This window comes from Eucalyptus grandis, chromosome 7 (genome assembly GCF_016545825.1).
Source record: "Eucalyptus grandis isolate ANBG69807.140 chromosome 7, ASM1654582v1, whole genome shotgun sequence".
Taxonomy (NCBI): domain Eukaryota; kingdom Viridiplantae; phylum Streptophyta; class Magnoliopsida; order Myrtales; family Myrtaceae; genus Eucalyptus; species Eucalyptus grandis.
The window spans coordinates 20,149,088-20,155,087 of record NC_052618.1 but is presented as its reverse complement, the minus strand read 5'-3'; positions in this window follow the sequence as shown (position 1 = coordinate 20,155,087).

Genomic DNA, 6,000 nt, shown 5'->3' with positions numbered 1-6,000 from the left:
ATACAAAGCCTTCTTGCAAAGGCTCAACGAAGAAATGCTGCAATTAAGAAGAAACATATTATCGATACATATCAACCTGTTACTAATGATGATGCTGAAGAAGAGAATGAAGCCGAAGTGGAAACATGAACAAGAGTGGCTATAAAGCTGTCACGCCCTGATCCTCCGAACACGTGCCCATCCTTCGGTGGTCGATTAATTTGCGACGTCACATTCATTTTAATGCACATGCAGAAGCGAATAATTAAATCCCCAAACAACACCAAGATGGGATAGAAAAGTAGGGTTACCATTTTTGAAAACCATATCACACTTATATACATATATCAAACTATGTGATATAGCATATTAGTCAATACATACAAGGTTTACAAAAAGAGGGGGTAGAGTGCTACAGATCCTCTAAGCATTCGAGTCTTCAACTGAATACTCTGAGGACCCTAGATCCGACAGACTCAGGTCCACCACTACACCACCTGGAGGGTCAACTGTATCTTTTCCAAAAGCTACCTCTAACACCAACATAGGGATCTCAGATTCCATTATGGGACCTTCTCTTATGGGGTACCTTATGGGGTAGACCCTCATCAACCCAGATAACGAACCTCACGAGTTCATAGACCCATCCCCTTGGCTTCTCATGAAGCGGAATATAAGACACCTACTTAATGACCTTCTTTGGCTGGCCAAAATGCTCGGGAGGTACAGCCATCTAAGGACCTGTAAATGTTATTCCACAACAGGGTGCGACTGCGTCTTAGCAAGTTCACCCCCTAAACTCCGACTAGGAAGGAAATACGCCTCAAGGGCTGCCTAAGCACAAGCACAAGTCAGAGGACTTACCTTTAACTCAGTTCCTTCCTTTAAGTCAGAATTTATAAAATCATCCAATCATTTCAATTCAAATCAAACATTGATCAGTCGACTCATTCAACTTTATACCATCGATACCATCCACACAATTCGATCAAATCAAACCTTGCTCGCCCTAAGTTGACAACAGATGGTGTAGCTCATCGAAGTTGATAATAGATATATAATAATGCTCACCAAAGCTGCTAGAGTATACTACTCACACTAAGCTGACATATCAAGGCCTGTAGGTTGATATAGTATATTGATAATGTTAACCGAAGCTGTGCGATACTTAGGGTATACTACCCACTCTAAGCTGATATATCAAAGCCCTTAGGCTGATGTAGTATACCATTATAATCAACCAACAATTTCACCACATTTATTATACTTGATAAAAATAATCACGTGTGGGTACACAGTTGTCCTTAACCAAAATACAATATTTTCCTTTTCGAAAATCTCACCGTTTAATATAGTTCACCAAAATATTTTTGGCGTTATAAACCGACGCCTGATGTTTGCTGATTAAATACTAAAAATACTCAATTTTGGGATAAATTCCTAAAATTACAAATCTCACTCAATTCGAACAAAATAACATTCAATTAAATAAACCAATCACACCATTGAAATCAAAAAAAATTTTGGCCACCGACTATCCTGGTATAATTTCCAGAAAATACTAATTAATTAAATAATTATGAAAATTAATTAAATAAATACCAAACTACAAACTTAGGCCAGAAAAGCCTAATTAAATACTGAAACGAGCTCAGAAAATTTCCGAACCTAACTAGATAAATACTACAACTTATCTAGTCTCTAATTACACTACTTTAACCACCTAACATGCATAAACGAATAATTAAATTGCTATTCCATTCTAACTAACCACCTAATCCCTAATTAACCTAAATTAATCAACCTTTAAGCTTAATTAACTCCCTAAACAGACTTTAGTGAGTAAACTCACTGGATTTGCAAGCCGGTGAGTTCACTACGATGGGGATGCAAAGATGAGCGACAAACTTTGAAGTGGCGGCACCTTTGGAGGCCCTAAGTGGTCCAAAGTGGGCCAAACAGTGCACGGCTACGCTAAGGGAATTGGGTTTTGATCCTTGGGTCAAGAGGCTACTAGGATGACTGGTTTGGGCCAAGACAATGAAGGAAGAGCATAGGCGGTGGGCTATGGCGGGGCAAATGGCAGCCAAACGACGATGGAGCAACGATGACGGGCTCCGGCTAAGCTTCGACGACTACGGGGGAGGCTCGGGGGACGGCTGCTAGGGTGTGAAATGAATAGGGCGAGCGGCGGATGGTGATGACCCGCGTGGGGCATGACGTCGAAGCAACGGGACTCTAATGGCTCGACGACAATCGATAGTCAGGGAGGGATTGTGAATTTCATCAATGCATTGTTGGTTGATCTCACTCAGAATTGATCACTCCTAAGATACTGACCATGAGGGAAAAGGCTAATGAGGACAGAACTCATACGACTAAAGAACTTGACTTGGGAAAACGACTTGACCGTGAGACTTGCATGAAGACGATCCTATAGATAGGTAGATTGATTTCAAGGACGACTAAAAGTCAATTCGTGGATAGAATATAATTGAACGATGGGTGATTCTGTTTACTATTATCGAACCCGCGAACAACCTTAGGTCGATCCTTAGTAATCGTCTACTTTGAAATAAGAATTTATCCTTCGCAATTTCATGTAATCAAGGACGTCCATGAGTTGAGATGTCTTGAACGTGGCTTGGCACGAGTTGGTCACGCATGAATCCTCAAAACCACTTGTCAATCGAGTTGTACCCAAAATGGCATTAGAGCAAAATTCACATGGCATGAGGACTAAATATTGGACTTTGAATTATCAAGAACGTCCAGGATGGACTTTGGATGAAGCTACTTCGACGGTCAACAGCACCAATTAAGCCAAGTATTTGGAAAAAAGAATTTTTGGACTGAGAAAGTGAGCCCAACTTTAAGCCTTTGAGCCCAATTGCATTTTCTAGCCCATTTCTCCACCATTTGAGCCCAAACCAATTTATTCAAACTTGTATAAAATCTTGGCCCATATACATGTATACTACGGTATACTATACTTTGAGAAATTACCATTTTACCCCTTCTAGAAGTGGCATTTATTGTTGGGGAACAAAAAGAGAGAAAAGTCAAAGGAAATTATGAAGGGAAATGATGTAAAGAAAGGGAAATTGGACTTGGCTTCTTGCTTTCTCTTTGTCTCTCTCTCTCTCCTCATTCCTCTCCTTCTCCCAACGTCAACCCCCACTCCCACGTCCTTTTTCCTCTTCTCTTTCTCTCTTTAGTTTCTTTTCTGTTTTGCTTCCAAAACAGCACCATGTGCTATTGTTTTTGCCCCAAGCTAGCCACCATCTTACGCCATGGCCATGGGCCATCACTATTCGCAAGCCACCATCCACCGCCGAAGAGCTACACCACCCATCCGCGAGCCGTTCCGCCCACCATTCTTGCCGAATCGAAAACCACCTCCACCAAGACCCATTTTTGCCAAGCGCCTCCGTGACATTTTGGATGTAAAGACTACGTAACCATGAGTAGCCCAAGGCCCCCTGCAGAGGAAAAGCTTTATCCCGGCGAATACCAACTCCGCACAACATAGGGATTGGCACGCGCATAGAATAGTCTAGCATTAAATCATGTCATATGAGATGCTGTTATAGCTTTCCCATAACTCCTTTGATTATTAATCCTAAAACTTTGCTTAGGAGATTGATTTATGCTTAAGGGTCATTTAGATTAGCTTAAAAATGGATTAGTGATAACCTAGAATATTTAGATTATCCTTAGAATTCATTAGTGTTAATCTAATTAGTCAGATTAGCACATTTGAGGCGATTAGTTCCGAATTAGTGGATTTCCTACAATTTGGATCTCTGGACCCTTGCTGTTTGCCAATTTTCTAGATCAAAGAAGGTTGAGAATTTGAAGTTGATGTCCGTAAGAGAAATATTTTAGACATCCTTGATATGGCTAGTATAAGTACCTAGAGGGGTGGTGAATAGGTATAACGAGTAATTTCTAATGATAATCGCACAATACTAGACAGTTGATAGAAATGAGACAAACAACAATCAAAGTAAGACTGAGAGTAGGGAAGAGAAAATTGAACACGACGTTTATAGTGGTTCGGCTTATTTCAAGCCTACGTCCACTCTTCTGCACTGACAGCCCACTGGCTGGATTCCACTATGAACAAAAGATATTACAACACTTTTTCTTCCTTGATTTTTGGTGTAGAAAATCTACCACACTCTCTCAAGGTATCACTAAGTATAGACTCTCTTTGTGTGTACAGTTTCGCTCAATATGAATCGACTAATAATCAAGGAGCTTCAGACTCTGGAATCTCTCTATCGAGCATGCACTAGAATAATTGGAATGTCTTCTTTTTATACTCCTTTATGTCATCATACCCGTTGGCACTTACCAAATGAATTCTTCCAATCTTCCCGTTGGACATAATCAATTAAGAAGGTCATTCGAGCTATTAAAGGAACATGTCGATAGCCCATCAATCTTGTTCGCCCATACAATCAAGATCTTGGTTTCTAAGAATAGAACATTCCAAGAATATTTCATCAATCATCGGATCTTCAAACGATCTTGATTTCGAATAAATAATTCGTTATATCAAATCCAGCCAAGAGATCTTCTCCAGATGATAAGACCAAATCCTTAACTAAACACTTTAGCTTTGGATCGCCTTCGTCGCTAGATTAGAAACTGTCAATGAGAATAGTCTTGAATCTTGTGTGCTGAGTCTGGTGATCTGAAAGTCTTCAGACTCTAAGTGCAAGGGTCTGCACAGCTTCCAGACTAGACTGATAAAAACGTTTTGTCAGCTTCAAAACACTCTAGAGAGATTTCTCCAACAATCTCCCCTTTTTTTTATGGTGACAAAACTTTCCTGTAGATTTGAACAACTTTGACTTGCAAAAACATTACTCAAGCAATATGGATATCTCATAAAGATTAATAACTCAACTAGATTCTGTATCCACAGAAAATAGGTTAGTCTTTCATGAGTAAAGCTATACAATAACACTTGATATAAATGCAGCAGTCAATTTCAAATCCACACACTCAAGTCAGACAAATTCACCAAGTCCACCACACCTAAGTCATACTCAAAAGTATCCAAACAAACTAAAATTAAACACAGATTCATAGTCAAAGTTCAATTCAGTTCAAAGCTGGCAATTCTCCCCATTTTTGTCATCATTAAAAATGTGAGAAAGAGTCAAGTCTGCTTGGGAATGCGCACAAGCTGGAAATCTCCCATCGATTGTACGACGCCTTCCAGCCTCTTCAAGTCTTCCCATAGATGTCTCACCTCTACTTCTTTGGCATTTGCTTGAATTTGATGAGCGAGGTCTTGCATTTGATCCAACAAGGTAATAGAAGACGCTTGTCTAGCATTCTTCATGACTTGAATTTCACATTCCAAAGCATATATTTGACCCTGCATTTCCGAAGAAGATCAAGGATATGACGAAAATCTGCGTTATTGTCCGTCCGCATGCTGGGCATTTGCTCTATCGATGGAGTAAAGGCAGACGATGGAACTTCGGTGTAATCGCGCAAATTTGGCGTTGAGGTGTCATGTCCTTCCTCAGGCATTTGAGAAGCCTGAATATCTTCTGGATTTTCTTGCGAGTGACTCACACCTTCACTATGATCAGGATATGGTGTAGTCCTTCCTTTCTCGTCATCTCCCCCTATTTCTAAGGCCTCAATTGGGGAATAGTGATGGTCATGCTCGGCAGAGAATCTTGATTGCCTTTCTCTCCGGCTTCCTCTGCAGACTTTTCTTTGACTGCTTCTTCTTCAACTTCTTTCTCCTCTTCTTCTTTTTCTTTCTCTCCAATTTCCTCTGCTTCTCTCTGTTCTTGTTCCTCTGCTTCTTTTCCTTTCTCCTGTCGTTCCATTGATTCAGTGCGAACGACCGAGTCTTTTCAATGCCAAGGCGGAGATAGTGAGTTCATCCTCTTCATCTTCATCCTCTAAGATTAGAGCTCTTTTCTTTTTGGATGGAGCACTCATGGGCTCTTTCCCTTTCCTTTTTGATGCAGAAGAGACTGGATGAGA